Here is a 22,522-nt window from a genome sequence, read left to right as displayed (position 1 = left end):
TCATATAGCATGTGCTATCTGGGAGCTTTAAAACATATTATCTGACATCACGCACATTGCCAGATAAAACCATTATTCACACATCTTCATGTGATAATTCCATTATTTTGAACTCCTCAACTTTTCTTCCTTAATATCATTACACAGTTATCTCTTTTGACTTTTGTATCAGCATCCCTGCGGCCAAGGTTTTCTCTACCATCTCTTCACTTCCAAGAGGCTGTAGCACAGTTACAGATGTCAGTCTTTCACACACTTTGGGGCGTATTCTCAAGGAATTATCACCGAGTCATTGGCACTTTATTGCAGTCAAAGTGGCGATAAAGTTATCGCCCTATTCACAAGCTGGTGCTAACAGCCAATATCACCAGTTTTACTGTGATAGCAGCTGCAAAAACCATAGTCACAGATGACACCGGCAACTAATGCTAATGATATGCAGAGTAGGCATTCCCATGCAAAAACCTGCAACAACACCACTCCACAACATTCTCAACGAGCAGCCTAAAACAGGTGCTAAGGCGCGTTAGTAGCAGGAATTTAACACCTGCTCTTACCTGGTGTCAAGTCGGACGACAACCTGCACCATAAAAGGGAGCCCAGCCCAGAGCCACACCTGAAGAACAACAGATGCCATGGAGCTATGGATCATGCAGTTTGGAGCCCCAAGAGTGCCACAATACCCAGAGCCACCATTCCCAGGCCCACCACCCCCACGGACCCCCCCCCCCCGGGGACTACCACAGAGGCAGCACAGACAGAGACAGCAGACCTTCATAAAACGCACCAGCCTCACTGACTTAACACCAGAGGATGTCTTTGCCCACTACAGGCTCAAAAGGACAACCATCCTCCGCATGCTGGCCATCATTGCCCACAGGCTAATGGTACCAACACTGTGGACAACCAACATCCCTCCACCGACAAAGCTGCCAGCTGTGCTGCATCTGGTGGCCTCTGGTACCTTCCAACCAACAACTGCCGGAGTGGGGGGAGTTCCACAGCCAGCCCTATTAAAGTTCATCACAACTGTCTTGGATGCCATCATCAGCTTGGTACCCCAGCACCTTCACTTCCCCCACACTGTGCAGGAACAGCTGGAGACCAAGCAAGGCTTCTACGCCATAGCTGGCCTCCCACACATGTTCGGGGCAATCAACTGCACACATGTCATACTTGGGCCCCCTGCCGACACTGCACACAATTACCGCATTAGAAAGCACACACATTCCATCGATGTGCAGGCAATAGTGGACCACCAGGGACTCTTCACCAATGTCGTTGCCAACTACCCAGGCAGTGTGCATGATTCCTTCATCTTTGGACAGTTCGTCATCAACCACACTTTCAGGATGGCACCTATGGAAATGCACTGCTCGTTGGTGAGTACCAAATGAGCACACCACACACCTCAACTCCACAATCATTCAACTCACAACTCTGGGAATGCACATATTACAAATTCACATACAACATGCCAAACAACATGCCCACCTACCATACACGACAGCACAACCTACTGTGGTAACCTGGGCTAGTCATGTACATAAGCCATCAACGGCATGGCACCTCAGCCACACAGAAGCAGATTGTGGGGAGAGGTGTGGAGCAGGCATGTGGAAGGAGGCAAGTGACCCATGAATGAGAATGCACACATTGCCAAGTGTGGCGTGGGTGTGCAAGCCAGAATGCAGACCACAGACATATCCATGTCGACATACACTGCTGGTGTTTGGAGTGTAGTAGACAGTGGACGCAATCATGTTTCCTCAGCCAGTGGGGAAGATCCCAGAAATGTTGCTTATTACGTCCCCCCTTGTAAGCGTGAGCGGAGTGGGCTGGCCTGGCATACGCCCGGCTAGTGTAGGGGTGTGAATAAAAAAGCACGTAGCTCTGGGTGTGGTTCCCTTCCAGAATTGCCAACGTGTCTGCCAGGGCAGTGCCTCTCACCCCGCCACGAGGCCGACGCTGTGAGCGGTGTTGCCTGCGATCCTGTGCGCCTGCTGCACCCCAGGCCGCTGGTCCTCAGACCTGTCCTGCCTGCCCCTGCGCACCCTGGCCTCACTACTCACCTGCCGACAACGGTCTGTGTCAAAGATGGCCCCATGTGCCACTGCAAGCTCCAAGCCCGAGGCCCGGGACCTTGGCAGCCTCCTCAGACCATCGCTGGCATTCACGACACTGGCCCCCAGCACCCCTTTCTCTTTGACGTACTCCACCGCTGCCTCCGGCCTACATTGCGGTCTAGTAGGTCACACATTTGGAACTGAGTCTTGATATTATGATGGCTGAGTTCATATGTTAAAGGGACGTTTGATATCACTGTACTCCCTCGATGAGGTGCCACCAACTCTGTCTGTAGCATTCCAACAAAACATCTGTGGTCCCTTCCTGACTACTGTCTTCGGCCTACACTGTGGTCAAGTAGGTCACACATTTGGTACTGAGTCTTGATTTAGCAATGGTTGAGTTCATATCGTTGTACGCAAGGAGAGGAGTAAGAGGAAGACGGGGTTCAGTGCGGAGTAAAAAAAGATAATTGTTACGAGGTGATCCAACACTACTAACAACTGCTCTGGTGCCACTAACTCTGTGCATCGCAAGCCAACAACATGTGGCTTTGGGCCCCTGCTAACCGCTGCCTGCGGCCTACACTGCGGTCAAGTAGGTCATTCATTTGGAACGGAGGCTTGATTTGTTTATGGCAGAGTTTATATAATTGTACAGGCCTCATCGCAGACTGCATCCCCTTTAAGATGTGGTGCCACTAACTCTGTGCATTCCTAGCCAACGACATGTGGCTGTGGGTCCCTGCTAACCGCTGCCTCCGGCCTACACTGCGGTAAAGTAGGTCACACATTTGGAACTGAGTCTTGATTTATTTATGGCAGAGTTTATATCATTTTACAGGCCTCATCGCAGACTGCATCCCCTTTCAGCTCTGGTGCCACTAATGCTGTGCCCCGAAATTCATGGACACTCTCTGGTTGAACTTTGGTGGCATCTGAGTATATGGCCGGGGGTTGTCTTCATCATCATGAAACTGACTTGGTGTTAAGAATGAGTCTGAGCATTCATCTCCTCCATATTGCCTGTTTCTGCTTGGTTCTACCCTCTGCATCATGCCCTGGAAGAACACCTTCCACTGTCCCCCGAAACACCCTGCAACATTCTCCTTGGACATCGATGAGGACCCGCTCAGCTCTCATGGCCCTACCTCAGTGCACCACAAGTCACAGTCCTGTGGCGGTCTGCCTGTGCCGGCGGCAGTGCATTCGGGGTCACTCACTCTGTGCAGCTCATGTCATGGACCCTTGCTGTTTGAACTTTGAACTTCTGATTGTCTGATCACTGTTGTAGTTGTTGCCAGCAACAATCACTCCCTGCGGGCTGGCTTACACTCACTCCACACCCATCCAGCACAGGCGTCACTAGATATGTGACCCTGGCAATAAAAGGGGCTGGGCCCATGTGCCCATAGCCAGTTCCACAATCTATCTAATTTTGTATGTGTGGTCTTTATGTATGCATGAGGGCCCGAGCCGTACCACATAACATTTTGCTGTGTACAGCGGAAGCAGCCATGTCACCTTAGGCAGTGGGGAAGATCTGGGACATGTAGCTGTGCGGAGGCCCCTCTGCACCAGGGACAGTCTCTATCTGGGACCTGCGGATCAGTAGAGCTCTAGGCAGGCCGACCGACCCACCTCTACCGCCGACTGGCCGGCCGAGCACGACTCTTCAGGGTGCAGATGCAGGAGGAGAGTCGCAAGGTGAGGCACTAGGCCACTACTGCGCCAGCTCAGGAAGGTGGATCCCCAGGCACCACACAAGCCCCGTGCGAGGGGTACCGCTGTCCACCTGGGAAAGGTGCTACTACGCGCGCTATGCTGCTGTGAATTTAAGCGTGCAGCGCTTATTACTATTTTAAAACTACAGTTTTTTCTATTTTGGTTTTCTTAATTTTGTATCCCCCTGATTTTAATGCATTACCGCTGTGCCCACACACTTGCAGCATAATTGTGCCCTCACCGCGTTTAGAGCGGAGTTTGTTGTCTTCTTTGCAGCCTGCTCATGGCGCCTGGCCGCCATCTTGGGGGTGGTTACTGTTCAACGCGCCACTTGCCTGAGCGCTCTAGCGCTTCTCAGGAGTCCAGGTGAGCCTCTACTTAAAGCTCACACCTCTCGCGCAGCGGTGACGCGCAGCGGTAGCGCCTGACTCGCGCCTGAGTCAAGCCAGAGTCTGCCCGTCTGCGCCGTCCGCGCTGAGGACGCGCGGGGCGCCGCGGGTGTCTCCCGATAAAACCCCTTTTGGGTGGCAGGATGATTGTATATTCCAGTGTCTCGCTCCGGGCAATTGGGAAGTCTCTCCCACGGTGCACTTTTGCACCGCACCACCCGCTGTGTGCCCCTATCAGTGTGCCTGCAAGGGATGGTCGCTTGACCTGCCAGTAGGTATTCGAGACTATGACACCTCCCCTGTTCCACGGGCACGCATTTGCGCGCCCCTGCCGACTAGGGGTTTTGTCCACGGTCTACGGATACTAAATCTCAACACCAGATCTTTGGTAAAACACCACCTGTCCATTGCAGACCTCATTACGGATGAGCTGCCAGACCTGTTTGTCATCACTGAAACCTGGCTTCAGGACACTGATGCTGCCATAATCAATCTGGCCTGTCCTTCCGGTTATTCACTTTTTACGTGGAACCGCTTGTCTAGAGGTGGAGGTATCGCCTTAGTTATTAAATCTACTTTTGCGTGCACCTGGACGGGTCTGCATATTGCTGGGTGCGAAAGCGCCCTCTTTAAGATCATCATCAGCCCCCAGTTCTCGTTGTCAGGGATGGTCGTTTATCGCCCCCCAGGCAGTGATGTCGCTTTCAGGGGTGCTTTCCCGGAGGCGGTGAGCACGCTGGCGAGTGGTTGCGCTAATTTTTCTATCTTAGGTGACCTCAACCTCCACTTTGACAAGCAAGAGACAGTGGCTATCAGTGGTTTCTTGGCGGATTTGGAGGCTCTTCAGCTGACCCAACTTGTTTCCCAACCCACACATGTGGCTGGTCACATTTTGGATCCGTTTTTTACCAACCTAACGGATGCCCAAGTTCTGGCTGTTTCTCCTGTGGCGTGGACCGACCACTTTCTGGTGTTCGTCTGGCTACCCCTTCCTGTAACCCCTACTATTCCACCTCCCAAGTGGATTCCTCGGCGCCACTGGAATAAGCTTAGGCTAGAGGACCTACATCACATCATGGCTGAAGAGCCATTAGGCCCTCTGCTCAATGCTACCTCGGGCTATGACCTGTTCTGTAGCTGGATTACTAAGGCACTTGACGCTCTGGTACCTATCATCTCTAGTAAATCCAGTTCCCGGCAGGCGAGCCCTTGGTATGACAGTGCTCTTCGCGCTTTGAAGGGTTCTTGTAGACGGGCAGAAAGGGAGTGGCGTAAGACGTATGATGCCGTTAAAAAAACTGCGTATTTGGCTTCTGTCAAGCTCTACCATCGAGCCATATGTAGAACCCGTGCGGCGTTCTACGCGACAGAATTCCGTAGCAGCCTCAATCCATCTAAGACCATCTTTAAAACTATCAAAGATCTGATGGCTAAGAGAACTGCTCCGCAAGTGGACGGTTCCATTTCCCACTGTGAGACTTTGGCCTCTTTTTTCTTGGACAGAGTCAAGAACATCTACCAGTCGTTCCCTAGTACGACGTTGTCCTCGATCCCCCTGAATGGCTCCCGTAGTTGTCCGGCGTTGCACTCTCTCCCCATTCTTTCTGGGGATGAGTTTGTCAAGTGGGCACAGTGAGTCAAATCTGGCTCGCCTGCGGACCCTTTAAGATCTGCCCTCTTCAGGGACCCCTCCTTTCAGGGGCGCACGATAGTGTGCTCACTGATTAGTCTCTCCCTGACCTCAGGTATCATTCCCGCCAAGGGTAAGCAAGCGGTGGTTTCCCCGATCCTGAAAAAAACATCTTTGGATCCTTTAAAACCAGAAAACTACCGCCCTATTTCCTTGCTTCCCTGGCCAGCCAAAGTCATGGAGGCCCACGTCAACCTGGCCCTCGCTGAGCATATGACCCGGGCCAATGTCCTCGATCCCATGCAGAATGGGTTCCGTGCTGGTCACAGCACGGAGACGGCTCTTCTGGCAATGGTAGAACATCTGCGGATTGTGTTGGATGCAGGTCAAATGGCAGCGCTTATTCTATTAGACCTTAGCGCTGCCTTTGACACCGTGTCCCATCGCATCCTACTACACCGCCTGGAGGGCATTGGCATCTGTGGCTCTGCTCTGCAGTGGTTCAGCTCCTTCCTCAGCGATCGCACCTTCTGCGTTGCCACCCCTCCTTTTCAGTCCAAATACCATCCGTTGGACCTGGGGGTCCCCCAGGGCTCATCGCTGAGTCCCACGCTTTTCAACCTTTACGTGCAACCGCTGGCTGATGTCGCCAGGCAGTGGGGCCTAACCATGGTCTCATATGCCGACGACACGCAGCTAGCGGTTACGATCAGCGGGGATGCCGAACAGGATGCCCCCAGGTTCCGAAATGGGCTGAGAGAGGTGGCCAGCTGGATGAATAACAACTGTCTCCAGCTGAACGCGAAAAAAACTGAGGTGATGATCGTTGGAAGAGATGCGGACTGCTGGGGGGACAGCTGGTAGCCACCTGAGCTGGGGCCGGCCCCCTTACCAGTGTTGGAACTTAGAAACCTGGGAGTGTGGCTTGATCATACTCTCTGTTTTACGACTCATACTAAGAGAGTGGCGGCAGGCTGTTTTGGTGTCCTACGTGGGTTAAGGCCGGTGCTCAAATTTTTTGACGCTCGGCACAGACAGCTGGTCATCCAAGCGATGATTATCTCCCGGTTGGATTACGCCAGCTCGCTCCTACTCGGAGCAAACCAAGCGGAGATCCTTCGCCTACAACGGGTACAGAATGCGGCTGCGAGGGCGGTGGTCGGTTTGCCACGGACCTGTCCTACTTCTAATAGTTTACGGTCCTTACATTGGCTACCGATCAAAAGCAGAATCCACTTTAAAGCTCTCAGCCTGGCCTTTAAAATCTTAAAAAGGTCGGCACCAGAGATACTTAACAATCTTGTATCTCCCTACGTCCCGACTCGCCCTCTCAGATCTCTTGGCCAATCCCTTGTGGTTGTCCCACGTTTCAGACTCAGCCGGATGGGCGGTCGTTCCTTTCCGCGATTCTCTGGAACGCTCTTCCTTTAGAAATCCGCCTGTTAGAGGATTTATTAGCATTTCGTAGGGCCCTGAAAACCCTTTTGTTTTAATCCCTACCTCCTTCTCTTTTTCCTTTTTAGTGTTGTGTTGTGTCCACCATTCCCTGCGCCAGGACGCTCCTTAGCTGGAACATCTGTGCGCAATAAAAATGACAATAACATAACATACCATAACACCTCCGGGGTCTGACCCGACCCCCGAGCCTCACCACCAGGGAGCAAAAGCACAATCCAAGCAAGGGAAAGTGGGAGGGGGGGGGGAACCCAGCGCCCCCAATCCCACCGCTCACCACAGGCTGTCGATCACGTTCAAGTCCGCCAGCAGCCACCGCCAGCACAGCTGATCCGCGGGGGCCCCCATTCCAGGTCTCAGTCCAATGGAGTTGCCACCGGGCCCAAAGTAGCACTAGGGGGTCCCCAGCACGCATGCCTCTCCACTGGCCCCAAGGATCGACACGCGTCCCCCACCGGGGCCCGATCTAGCCCCCAAACTCCCCTACCTCTGGGGGGGCCTTCAGCCCAGCAGGACCACGCTGGCAATGATGAAAAGGTGGCCTGATGTGCCCCCCGACCCCCTCCAGGCACACTCCACTCACCACTGTGATTATATTTCAGCCAGTCGCTCCGGCCCGTTCCTCCAAATCCGGGCTGCCTTCACCTGGGCCTCCGTCACCCTCCGCTCCTACGGGGTGCCCTCCACCGACCGATAGGGCCACCTGGCTGCTTCTGTTCTTCAGGCCCACACAAGGGTGAAAGGGTATCCCAAAATGGCGGCTGCTCCCGCCACCCGCCCCTAAATCCGGCCTTCTTGCTGCCCCGCCAGGCGCCGTGGCTCCCTCTCCAGCTCCCCAGGGGCAACCCCGGACCCGCCAGCCTGGGGGTCCAGGCCCTGCTCCGATTCGAGCGAGCCGTCCCCCGCCCACAGCCGCCTCGCCTTCCTGCTACCGCCGCCGGCGAAATGCGCCCGGCCTGGGCTGCTTCAAAATCTAGGCCCAGCGGGACCCTGCAGGCCTCTCCGCTCCGCTGGGCTGCCACTTGTCTCACGGAGCAGCTACGGGGCCGCCACCACCGCCGGATGATGCCCCAGACCAGGTAACAGCACGGGAACATTGGGGGCCCTCGTGGATGCTCAGGGCCAGGATTGACGAGCAGGATAAGTGCAGGCTGGTCGGAGCTTATGCTCTACACGACTGCCATGATCGCTGGCTAAGCCACGCCCCGCACTGTATGGACATGTTTGACATTAAACTTTTGTATGTCCTACTTCTAAATAATGTGCACCCGCATTTTGTGTGTTAAGGCTTACTTAAGGGTGACATTAATTTAAAAGGAGGGTTGGTTAAGACCTGTTATTTGAGAGGTTAAAATGCAGATTGAAACTACCACAGCCAGGCCACAGTGTTAGGCCTGCAGTCATGGTTGCACTGTCAGTGTAGTTCGTGGCTCAATGAGTGCTACAGTCCACTAGTGACATTTAACTCACAGGTCCTGGATATACTTTGTGCCATATACTAGGGACTTACAGGAAAGTTAAATACCAATTAAGAGTATAACAAATATCTACATGTTGTAGGGGTTGGTACACATGGACAGAGTCCTAGTTAACAGAGTACCAGTGCACAGAGTAAAATAAAGAGCAGTAAAAACAAATGGGGGTGATCGTGCAAAAAAAAGCCAAAAAGATAAATTTTCCTACAGAATGCTTTATTAGTATAGATCTAACTTTTTGACCGATTTGGTCTACTTCTGTTTAGCTGCTTATTGGAGAGCAAACTTTTCACTATAAAATAACATAGGAAATCACATTTGAGGGATCATGGGGCATATTACCAAGCAATAGCGATAATTATCGCTATTGCTTGGTTAGAGACAACATTTTACAGCTGAGCTGCGGTGATTTTTATCGCAGATAAACCTTGGTATTACCAAGGTTTATCGCAAATGCGATAAAAACGGCCGCAATGTATGAATATCGCTGAAAAGTCCGCGATATTCATGCATTACCGAGCTAATGCTCTTAGCCATGTTATCCACCTCCCATTGGATAACATGGCTAAGAACTGCTCAGGGCAGGTGTTAGCTTTTGGAGATATTCGCGCTTAGCGCGAATATCTCCAAAAGTTGGTAATAGGAGATAGTGATGTTAGCGACTGTTTCCAGTCGCTAACATCTTGGCACGCCCACTTTGCATGTCATTAGTGATAAATATCACCGACATGCAAAGTGGGGCCCAAGATGGTCGCTATCTCCTACTAGCTGTCGCTAACTGGTGTTAGCGACAGCTAGGTAATAGGGAGATAATTTTACCTCCGCTTTCTTGGCTTTTAAAGCCAAAAAAGCGGAGATAAACCCCCTTGATAATATGCCTCCTTGTGTTTTGTAAGCCAACTTTGGTGCAAATAAACCCAGAGGAAAAAAAATAAGGGTGGAATTAAAACAATCGTTTTCTATTTTAACTCTCATAAACAACCTTGCTCTCTGCTTACATCAAAAGCTGCTGTATGGAATTACACCTAAACATGGCATGAAACTAGAATTTTACACCTAGGTGTGCCTTTGTTTTATGTGGTGTAAATCTGTTCAGTTGTGTTTGAGAAATTAGTAGTACAATAGGTAACAGGCTGCCTGTCAAGGGTTAACTTATAGAGATAGCTTGATCATTAATTTGAAGATCCTCCAAAGATTTTCAGTTTTGCAGAGTATCCTGGAATCAAATTAAAAGATATAAAGGATTGCCATTGGACAAAGGAGTGAATCCTGTGCCCAGATTGGCTGTCCTGAAGTATACACAAAGGCGGTGGATAGATGGCTGCCTAGCACAGAAAAAGTTCTATTATGGCAGCCATTACTTAGCGCGTTCCCCGTACTTGGTGGGAAAAAGGAATATAATCACTGAGAGTTGGGTCCAGGGCCTTTCAAACCACAGTTAGGGTGAAGTTATGATTACCCAATAAAACTAAATACGGCAGCCAAACCGTTGACAATGTAGCACTTGCATTGCTCACGTTATTTGATTGGCTGACAACTGTCACTTGTAAATGCTGAGAATCAAAACAGTCAACGCAGAAAGCAAAACAACAACCAATAAAACACGTCAGACAACACATAGCAGCACAAAAAAACAACGGAGCACATCAATAACACACAAAAATGGCACAGAACAAGCGAATATGAACAAATAATATTGTAGCATACTACCAGTTCCTGAAACCTTCTTTCAAAATACCGTGGTTGACAGAGTTTGCAATACGAACTGCCTTAACTTACCACCAAGGCATAAAAAAACATCAATGAAAAATCCTTTGTGTTCATCGAATAATTAATGGAACATCTGTTTGGTTTCAGTTAATAGTCCGATGATTTAGATTAGAAGGATTTTGACTAAACTTATTTGATTGAATTTGACTGGTTCAGAAGGATGTAATTTCTTGAAAATTTCATGTTGAACCAGGGAACATGATTTTTCTGAAATGTGAATCTGGAAGGTTTAAGTGCAGTTGGAAAAACGGACGCCGAAAAATGCAGACTATATTCATATGTGGGATTACAATAAGGATGATTCATATTCAAATGTATGTATCTAAGCATGTGGAGAAAACTCATTGTATCGAGTTACTCTGCGTGCATGGTGTAAACTCTCTATATAGCTATAATAATTGAAAAAATAGCTATTGTGTCCCTCCAAACGTAATAAAACATGTTGTGTGCAAGATTTTCATTATGCATTCAAACTGTTCAACTCAAAGGAATAACAATGCATGCAGTTCTGTATCTCTTTGAAATTACACTGCAGGAAGATAATTACATGCTCGGTAATTACTATGTGCTTATGGCTTAATGAGAGGGCAATATATATCATCTGAAATTAAACATTAGCAGGAGTAACCAGTGGTGTGAATTATGAATAAGGTGAAGCATATGAGTTGTCAGCAAGTTTGGATTTGCAAATACTTTTGCTTCTAACAATGCCTTTCATGGCAACATTATCTAATCCTTCGAAGCACTATCTGGTTTGAGTGAATATATTTCAAACTAGCTTCCTTTGCGTGAATGTATACTGTCTCCCACGACTATTTGAAGACCATATTTAGTGGCACTGCTAGGCTGAAAAAATTTACAAAAAACTAAAAATCAATATTTAACATAGAAAAGCGAAAACAAAACCTTAATTAGTGGTCTATGAGCAGGTTCAGGGGAAGGGGTGCAAAAACACATGGGACCTTATCACATAAAATGAGCACTAAGAGACAACAAAACGTAACTGGATCTATTCAATGTACCTCTTGGCAAATTAAGGTAGTGCTTGGTGCAAATAACGTTTACCACCTTAATATGAAAGTAGACTGCTGAAGGTGCTAAGGTTTATCAAGAATGTTTGTGCATATTTGTTGTGTGGCACTTTGTTGGTGGTGATGTGTTTGATGTTTTGGTCCTGCCATGTGTTTTACCTGAATTAAACCAATGTAAGCTGGGTATGTATTACTGTGGTTGGCTTGACTGTCTTTTGTTTTATTGCTCCGTGTATGTTGTGGGATTATGTTCTGTTATTTACTTTTGATGTGTTAGCAAATGCTCGTACATTGCCGAAAAAAGTAGCAAAAAAGGAATTCACTACTGCCTAATATGGTAAAATAGCCAAGTTCCATCTCTAACTAATTAAGCTACCTGGGGTCGGATCAGAAAACATTTTATTTCTGGTACTATTAAGATACCGTTTGCTCCAAAGAGCATACTATGAAAACATGATTCTGGAACTGGTAATGTGTAATAGGAAGATTTGCTTACATTTGTTGTGTGGCATTTTGTTGAGCTGCCCAGGTGTTCTGTTTATTTTGTCTCTTAGTGCTGCCTTAGTTGAATGTAATTCTGTTTTGTTTTACTATTTTAACTTTTTCTGTGATGTCTAATGGCATGTTTGTATGGTATCGTTATGCTGCTTTGTGTATGTTATTGAGTTATGTTTAGTTATATACTTTAGTATTGTCAACAAATGGTGCTATGTTTCCAACTAAAAATAGAACATGACGGTTTCTGTGACAAGCAAACAATTCCATTACTTTAACCACTTAAGAAATGGCCACTGCCAATGCTTACTTTATGTGATAGGGCCTTAGCCATTCCAAAACTCTGTTAGAGACGTGTCTTAAATTAGCACAGACAAGGCCATATCATATAAAGTGAGCACTATAAGTGTGGATTTGAGACACGATCGCTGACACAGATTTGGGATATATTTCCACCAAGGACAGTGGTAAATAGCTTGTCACTAGAATTGTATAGGAAAATGCTGCTTTTGGCAGAAAACATAGCCGCATTTGTTGAAATTGTTTAAGTAGGCACAACAGAATACCATGTAATACCATTAACAAAACACAAATCAAAATAACAATGCAAAAAATATAGCATGTAAAATACAACATAACAGTGAGAACAGAATGTAGCACAACAACCACAGAACAACACAAGAAAATGAATGTGATAATGCAGCACAGAAACATAACATAACATATTACCACCACAACAAAATATAACACTACCAATATGCATAAATATTGCCACCAGAACAAACCTGTTTTCATAACACAGTGAAACAAGGTAATTGGAGCAAGCACTTCCTTTACTTGGCATCAAGGACATATAATAGTGCTACTCAAAAATCGTTTCTGATCCAGTCTTCTTTGTGTTGTCTTTTGTGACTGTTGGGTTCACAAGGATCCACTTCCTGGAAATCTATACAGCAAGATAGCCTAATGAGACACTGTAGACTAGTGTCTCTTAAACTTGTGGATCTCATTGAATTGCAACCGGAAGAAAGGTACCAAAAGCCATTTCCATGATTCGAACCTCATTAATATTTCGTAAACATGCACACTTCATGAACTCAGCACATCTACTTTGTAACAGCATGTTTAAATATGAAAGCAGTAGTAACTGAGCTAGTATTGTCCTTGAACAGACACAGGGCATCAATCAACCTTGGCATGGATGAAGCTGGGAACCGTGAGTAAAAAGGTGATGAAGGCAGACTTGTTGAAAGACCAGACAGAATTGCAACAATTCATTATGTCAGAGTAGATGCTGCCGAACAGAAAGTAGTCCTGTGGAAGTATTTCAGCCTTGCTGAAAAGTGTTAGCATGCAATTTTCCAATATTAAAAAAAAGTGTAAGGGTTCAGAGTGTGTAATTGCCTAATGTGCAAGGCAGTAGATGGGAGAACCTGTAGCATAGAAGGGCCTTTTTAGGAAGTTCACCTGTGTATACTTGCATAGATCACTGAGTGGTTAGAACACTGGCTCTCTAAGTGTGCAGATGTGAATGGTTTTCTAGAACATTAAAAATAAATTCATAAGTGTTTCTAGTCAGAAGCTACTTGCTAGGCTAGTTGGGCGGTTGTTTGAATGCGAACCCTGACATTCTGACGTCCCCTGTTCATTAATTATCAATCGACTTCCGACTAAAACCTTTCTTTAATCGTGTGATTTTTTAACCATATTGTTATTGTTTTTATTAATACTTATTGCAAATATATTGGGGAGACAATACAAACGTCCATAAGTTAGTAGTGTTATTGCTACTTACTTAAACTATTATCCTTGTCGAAGGAGTCATTTTTATTTAGTTGTTTAGCTGAAAATGCTTATTATTATTGAAATCCAATAATATTTAGAGGTTATATCGGTCCACAGACTCCCTGAATGAGTGCTGTTGATCCAGCGGGCTATAGGAAATATGTCATAAGCTACCCTACCCAACTCCACTATATACACCATCAATCAATAAACACTCATAAGGCCCATAAATCTAACATGACATATTTTGACCAACTGAAGCATGTGACCTAATTAACCTATTCACAAATTATATGCATTTATATACAACCGCGGTAAATGAATTCATCACACTTTACAAACCCTACAAATTAATTAAGCCACTGTGGCGATAAGATCTAACTATTTGTAACCTGAACTCATGAAAATACAAGACCAGCTTGTTTTCCAAAGTAAGATTTTATTAGTTACTTATTTGGAATATTGTATTAGAAATTTTATTAAAGCATTTTTATTTGTATCATTGCAAATGGTTATGACAGTTTTTATGTAAATCAAATATTATTGCAATTGAAAATTATTAGTTTGGCATTTTCAAAACCTAAGTCCCTAACTAAGCTATCTATAATGAAGAATTAAAGAATAAAGTCTTTGGGGGCTCTTACGTGCTCCAAGGAAAGTTCATCTGCACGACACCCTCATCAAAGGTCAGCAAGAAGAAGCGGTAACTCTTCCACGGGGCAAGAGTTTTTATACCTTTCTACGCTAAGCTAATCTAAGAAAATGTATTTTTCTCTGCTGAAATCGGAGTCCCAATTGGTCCAAAAGTGACAGGCGACGTGTCACCACATTTTTTAGAATCTCAGATCCGTCACGTTCTTAGAGACCATTGTCTCTAGTTTTCAAACAACGCAGCTTCCTCCAGTTTTGCAACAAAAGTACAAGAAGGTTTTTGCTTCCTCCGATACGGTGTTGTCATAGGCCTCCTTGCCGGTTCCTGGCCTTGGCCTTGCTCGACTAAAGGATTGTCAGCATCACGACAAATTGTTTCAGGCTAGAGGAACTCGTTGCCAACATGGACTCTTTCTGGCTCCAAGCAGATTATTAGTAAACGTGAATTTTCACTAGGCCCAAAGCCTCTTCTAAAACTATCATATAAACAAACACAAAAGAATAATTAATGCAAGAAATATAGTTTGTTCTGTTGCCTCCCGCCATTGCTAATAATTAACCCATTAGTCTAAATTACCTAGCTGATGCGTACAAATAAAGCAGCATTTATATCTACCATTCTTCATTTAATCCAGCAGGATTCTTTATGCACCTATTTAGAATAAAGTAACACCACATAGACAAGAAATCAAAATAAGCACATGCCATTTATTCTAAACAGCTGCAATTAATTATGACACAACAATAGACACGATTAGTTTATTATTTTCCACATACAAGGAAAATGAAACATTAATGCACATTTATAAGCACACATGTTAGTAGCCCTCATGTATTATCTCGTGTGTGTAACTTAAAACTAGGTTGAATTAATACACAAACAGTACAATTGTTAGCTTTATTATTTCTCATTATGGAAACGTGACTTCGCGAGTTGAAATGAAAAACATTTCTGAATCTCGCTCCATCACTGTAATCTTAAATAAGAAAATATGGCTGGAGGCCACGAGGACAAGTACCTAATATGAGCATTTGCAATGTAAGTAGGTCCACACTGACAGACTAGTGGATACACACAGCTCTGTTGTATATGATTGCCTGCTCCATGTGGTACTGGAGCTCAGACCACTATTATATTGAAATTGGGCAGACTTCTCAGCACTAGAATTTTAATCTAGTTGTTGATCATCAAAGAATGTTGGGGCATATTATCAAGACAGGCGATAACATTATCGCCATTTAAGCGGCATAAAACTGCCGCTAAAACGGTGATAATGGGCTTGATAATATGTTCTATGGAATTCCAATTTAAGCCCATGTTAGATGTCCTTCACATTTAACATGGGCTTCAATTGGTAGTCCACAGAGCATAATATTAAGCCCATTATCGCCGTTTTAGCGGCAGTTTTCTGCCGCTAAAACGGCGATAATTTTATCGCCTGTCTTGATAATATGCCCCGTTGTCTCCACCATAACATGAATGGAGATTTGCATTGACTGGAAGGTGTACCTCATGTATTCATTATACAAAGATACAAAAGACAATAAATGTACAAGGACAACTCCCCAGCGATATAATGTTAAAGGCCTGCAAGAGATTAATTTTAGCAAGGGAAATTGTAATTGTTTTAAGTGCATAATGGAGAATGAATTACAAAGGAAATGTTAGAGTGTTTTTTTTACCAATGATAATCTGGACTTTCCTTTCAATGTTGAAAAACAATTCACTTTGTTGCCTTGGTGCACGCGGTTTGTGAAAAGGGTTTGTATTCCTATGCTAACTATCATCAGGAGTGCAAGTTAGACATGAGCAAATGATCACTAATTGATGACTGATGGGTAATGAATCACATCTTGACTTCTAAAATGAGAAAGAGGGTCAAGGCTTCAAGTTTCACAAAATAATGTGAAAAGGTTTAGAGCATTATATTAAACTTGAGCGAAACCATAAATGGTAAAGTGATGAAATACTGCTGGTCTAAAGGTTCATAAGATTTGAATCAGCTCTAAGGAATGGCACAATCTGTATCGTGATTTTGGACTCAACAAAATATTTTCATGCGTTAGGCTTCCACTGCTCTACATTTGTTTTTGTTAACATCAACTACAATTTAAGGTAGGTCAATGCTGCATTATGTGACGTTTTTCATGCTCCTTTAATGCACAACCAATGAGAGGCTGATAATCTGCTAGAATTCAATATTTCTAAGGAGAGGTGAAGCCATTTGGGAACTTTTCTTCTAAATGATCATTCTCCACATTGTATGGGAATTTGTATTTTTTTTTTTGATAAACCTTTATTTGTACAAAAAGGATATACAAATCTGGGCCTACAACCAAACTGGCCGGCCACAATACGAAAAGTGGTCGAAAAATCCAGAGTAAACAGTACAGAAGCAATCATAAAGGAGCATGAGCAATACAATCTTAAAAAGGGGGGAGGAAAGAAGATCTGGACGGCCAGCAAACAGGAGCAAAGAAGGTTAATTTTATAATATAGCAATAAGGAGTATGACAGGCTCAGCGACAACATAGAAGAATCCGGATTCCCCAAACAAACCATTGGCAACAAGAAAAGGGGGTAAAAGGCCGCAGTTCAGGAGTGTCAGCACTGCATACATCGGTATGAAAACAGGTGCGGCGAATACAAATCAATATGCAATTACTATCAACTTTGCACACCCATCACCCAATAACACATCGGAACCAGGACAAAGGGGCCGGAATAGCGACTGCACCAAGACTAGCCCGTCATACTGACCTTGGGTGAGAAAGAAAGGGGAGGGGGGAGAGGAGAGGGAAGGAAAAAAGGGAAAGGAAAACACAGACTAAAGAAGAGTGCCGCGCTGAAACAAGCGTCCCGTAGCGAACGAGGAGGGTATGGGAGTCGCGATGGAAAGCAGCAGAACTACAAGAAGAAGAACAGCGACGTTACAGACCCCACCCCAATCACACCACGGAAGGCAAGAACAGACGCGGCACTCCAATAAAGAGACACAAAAGGGCCATAGAACTGAGGAAAATAAAACATCCAAGAAGACCCAACCCACCCATCCCACCCTGCACCCCTGCAGAAGGCTACGGCCTACCCTCCAAACAGCGTGCCTGTCGCCCTAAACCGGAACCCGAAATGTAGTGGAGAAAAGAGAGAAGAGGAATAAAGAGACAAAAAGAAGGAGATGAAAACAAAAGAAATAAATGGGAGGGAGGAGCAAGAGGGCAAAAACAAATACGGTCGGCCACAGCCTCCGCCTAACCATAATCATATTACGTGTGACCCAGAACGACACGATCTCAAGCGCCATATAACTTACAGGGGGGGGTCTCCCACAGCGCCATGAATATAAACAACTGCGCCACGAATCCGTGCATCAATAATCCACCGGGAGTCGTGCATCTCACCCCAATCCTTTCCTAACCACAATTCCCACCCACCACATGACAATGTGAAGTGAGCAACACGATGCGAGGCAAGCACACAATGGAAAGAAATTACGATCAAGACGTAGACCAGGGAGGTCAATCAATCTGCAAGTGAACAAAAGTTCAAATAAGTAGTTCAAATGTCTCAGCAATAGCAACACGGTCAGTAAAAGACAGGAGTTCAGTTCCACAGTTCGGAAAAGCGGGGGTTTTCCTGCAAAATAGAAATGCGACCTTGTCAAGGCGGGAACAGGCAGCATTCCACCATTTTTCTCAGGCATCCGGGGAGGATAGGGCCTCCGCACGATAACCAGGTCCCCAAACTCCAACCATCGAAGAGCAGGAGGGTCGTAAGCCATCGGCATACAAACCCGTCGACGAACAGCGGTAGCAACCCTCGTAGCAACCGAGGGGGGCGAGGCAGCGGCATCACTGGGACAAGAGGGGGCCATGAAGAAGCGTCCACCCAAGATGGCGGCGGATCGCAACGAGTTTCCAGGGGTACCGGGGGCCAGGGACGCGTGCCAGGATCGTAAGGCATCAAGAACGTCTCCAATCGTAGATTCTCGTACACACGTCCGGGCCCCAGCAACCTAAGTCCGCCATCACGAGGAGATCTACAGCCCAGATCGTCGGCAGCCATTTTGTAAGTTCAGCCTCCTCACCACCCTCCGCGACTCTCGGGACAGTTCACAAATGCGGGCCTTTACAGATGTCCCGGGGGTCCCAACAATGGCGGCCTTGGTGCAAAAAGAAGAACCGCTCAACGCGGGGGCCCGCCTGTATTATCGCCGGCGCTCCCCACGAGTAGAGTCGGAGCGCGAGGGTCCCGGGTCACCGGACGGAGCAGCGGCGGGGGGACCCCTTCACACGATCAGTCCCCGGAGCACCGCGCCCCTCACAAGCCTCACGGCCACCAAGGCAGGCCCGGATCAGGGTCACCGGGATGTTCGCACAACGGCTCTCACCAGCGGCTCACTCTCTCGGCCGGGGCCGACGGTCACAACAACGCCAGGCCGGATCCCATAGGCGAGGCCCCGGTCCCAGCCCCACGGAGGCCCCGGCTCCTTCGGAGGGGCACAACTTCGGATCCGCAGCTCGCCGGAGCCTCCAGGTCAAACGGTGAGTAAGAGCGAAATGTTGCGTTCCTATTTCTTCGGAAATGTGCCGTCTCTGGGCAGGATATGCAGCAGGATATACGAGTCAGGCCGGAGGGCTGACAGAGCCGAGCTAAAAGGCGACCATTACGCTCGCGAGCTTGGCTCCTCCGGGAATTTGTATTTTAATTGAGGATGCAGAACATAATTTAAAAACAGTCCATCACTTCTAACGCTAATCTAACAAGCATTATGGGAAGTGAATACATTGGGAGTTTAGACTTCCTATTCAAAGTGCATACATCGGGGGATCGGATTTACTATTCTAACACTAGTCTAAAAAATGATGGACAAAGTGCATAGATGGGTTATAGATTTGCTATTCTAAATCCAGTCTAACAAACATTGGGGAATGTTCCTACATGGGGGATTGGAGTACTAACTCCAATGTAACAAACCTTATGGAAAATGCAATCGTTGGTGAGAAGTCATATTTACAATTCTACCTTCAACCTTAACATACATAGTGTATAGTGCATATATTAGTGGAGGTCAGATCTACTATTATAGTTCCAATCTAGCAATCATTGGGAAAGAGAACATATGTGCTGGAATCACATTCACTACACCTAGATCATACAATTTCTCCACAAAAAGATGTGGAGACTATTGTCTCAGTTCGGTTAAACCCACTGCTGGGACTGAATGAAATCTGTATTCATTCATTTACAGAACTGTGAGATACCACCTATGAAAACTAAAGGAACTTTAGGCCTAAAATGCAAAATTCAGTGTCAGCTACATATTGTGCCTCCCCCCAAAACATTTGAAGCAGCCTGTATAAATGGCCTATACTGTAAAATAGACATGACACGAGGAATGTATCCATTGATATGTTTTTATAAACAGATAAGGCTAGCATAAAAGCAAATATGACAGGAGTGTGCTAGTCTAATTCCTCCAAGTTTCTGACAGTTTGCGCTTATCCACTGTTTGATGTCTAAAAGACTCCGGTGTAGCTTTTGGGCTGCCTCTGCGGAACCATTAAGTCAGAGTGTCAGCAAGGTATTGTTCACATCTATGTTAAGTTGCAGAATAGAGGAATGGATCAGCCTAGCCAAGGGCTGAATGTGAATATTGAAAATGCAGGTAGGCATTACTGAAAAACTAAGGGACCCCACATGTGACAGAAGAAGTTACGGATGTGAATTACCTAGAATAATGTTTTGGAACCAGCATTATAGGAAAGAGGAAAAACAACTTAACACCTGCCCCCCAATGCTGATATATAATATTGGGGTGCTGCTGCTGTTCACATCAAAAGACTTACGAAAATCATGGGTGACTGCTGTTAATACTAAATATCTGCCTCGACCTAGGCATAGGGCCAATTTTGGCTCTTCTAAGATATCATCATCCTCTATGTGTGAGCTGTTTTGAAAAGCAGCTTGGTGTTCCAAAAAATAGACAACAGCTGTCAATAAAATGATGGGCATGTAGTTACTAGAAAGCAAGGGATCAATATTGGGTTTATTCACCAGCTATCTGGCTACCCCTTCTTTGAACTACAGTTGTATTAGTGGTGAGATGATGAAAGTGGATAGGGGTCTTTGGAATTTTTGGTGCAAGCATCTGAAATAATAAAAGTGGAAGATAATCTGAAGGAGAACTTGATGTCCATTTAATTATAGCCATGTATATTTGACTATCTTAGTTAGATACAAATTATTTGTAGTGTTTATTTGTGTGTTTACATATGGGAATCTTCAAGGAATCAAAAGTTGACTCTCTAGATATTGCATTCCCATCCAGTGTCAACTTAGCTTGTTCGTGGTTGGTTCTCTTCTCTTGCTGCCAGTTTGTGTTTTGTCTTCCCTTCCTGAGCACCTTTATGGTTTTTGTTTATTCCCCTATCTTCTTTTGAGTGCTCTTCCCTCCTGGTGTTACTTCTGATTAGTTTTCCTCCAGCTCTGAGGTCTGTTCTGGGCTCTGGCATACCTCCTTATTGTTTATGGTGTGTACCTATGCCAATTGTCATTGATATGTGTATACGTTTGCTTCTAACAATATATACATTTGTAATGATTAATATTGTTATAAATGTGCCATGTAAATGATGCAGCCTCCTTTTGTTGCAATTTCAAGGCTGAGCAGATTCCAGTGTTTTTCCCTTTCCTTCCTTACTTCCACTGTTTCCCTAAGTCTGATACTACATCAAACATCACAAATCTTAACTGCATTTGCCAATTATTCAGTTTTATATAGTGCAAGCTCATCCCAAAGGTATTGGATATCTTTACATGGGCCCCAGTTACATTACACAAGGACACATTCATTTTATTCTCGGGCACATGAAGATTAAGTGATTTGCCAAGAATCTCAGGATATTGAGCAGGTGCTGAGACTTATACCTGGTTGCCCAGTTTCAAAATCTTTAACAACAAGGGGTGGTGATGGACAGAGCTTCTGAATTAAGCAAAATACTCTCACCCAGTCAAGAGATCAGGGCTAGATCCAACACCGTTTTTTAGCTCACTGCACCATCCCAGTTCAGAACCTGGCTATATGCAAATTAGTCTGTTCCTGTCCCAGTGCATGATGGGAACAGGGCAAACCAAACTACCAAGCCAATTCTTACACTTGGAAGGAAAGAAGCTACCGGGGACCGGTTTCTGGCATTTCAGCCGTCGTCGGCCCGGCTTGCTTGAATCCTGATGGTGCAATGAGCAAGGGACTCACATCTGAGTATACCCTTCCACGCTTAGGGTGGACAAAATATTTAACAACAAGGGGTGGTGATGGACAGAGCTTCTGAATTAAGCAGAATACTCTCACAGTCAAGAGATCAGGGCTAGATCCAACACCGTTTTTAGCTCACTGCACCATCCCAGTTCAGAACCTGGCTATATGCAAATTAGTCTGTTCCTGTCCCAGTGCATGATGGGAACAGGGCAAACCAAACTACCAAGCCAATTCTTACACTGCTAAAAATGCTAAAAAACGGTGATGGATCAAGCCCTGATCTGTTGACTGGGTAGGAGTGTTCTGATTAACTCAGATACTCTGTCCATCACCACCCCCTTTTTGAAATTATTTTGGCCACCACAAGTGTGGAAGGGTATGCTCAGACATGAGTCCCTTGCTCACTGCACCATCAGGATTCAAGCAAGCCGGGCCTAAGACGGCTGTAATGCCAGAAACCGGTCCCCGGAAGCTTGTTTCCTTTCCAGTGAAGAATTGGCTTGGTAGTTTGGTCTGCCCTGTTCCCATGATGCACTGGGCCAGGGACAGACTAATTTGCATATAGCTGGGTTCTGAACTGGGATGGTGCAGTGAGCTAAAAAACGGTGATGGATCAAGCCCTGATCTGTTGACTGGGTAGGAGTGTTCTGATTAACTCAGATACTCTGTCCATCACCACCCCCTTTTTGAAATTATTTTGGCCACCACAAGTGTGGAAGGGTATGCTCAGACATGAGTCCCTTGCTCACTGCACCATCAGGATTCAAGCAAGCCGGGCCGAAGACGGC

The sequence above is a fragment of the Lissotriton helveticus genome, chromosome 4_1 (assembly GCF_964261635.1).
Source record: "Lissotriton helveticus chromosome 4_1, aLisHel1.1, whole genome shotgun sequence".
Lineage (NCBI taxonomy): Eukaryota > Metazoa > Chordata > Amphibia > Caudata > Salamandridae > Lissotriton > Lissotriton helveticus.
The sequence above is the reverse complement of the archived record's forward strand: the minus strand, read 5'-3'. Positions refer to the sequence as shown.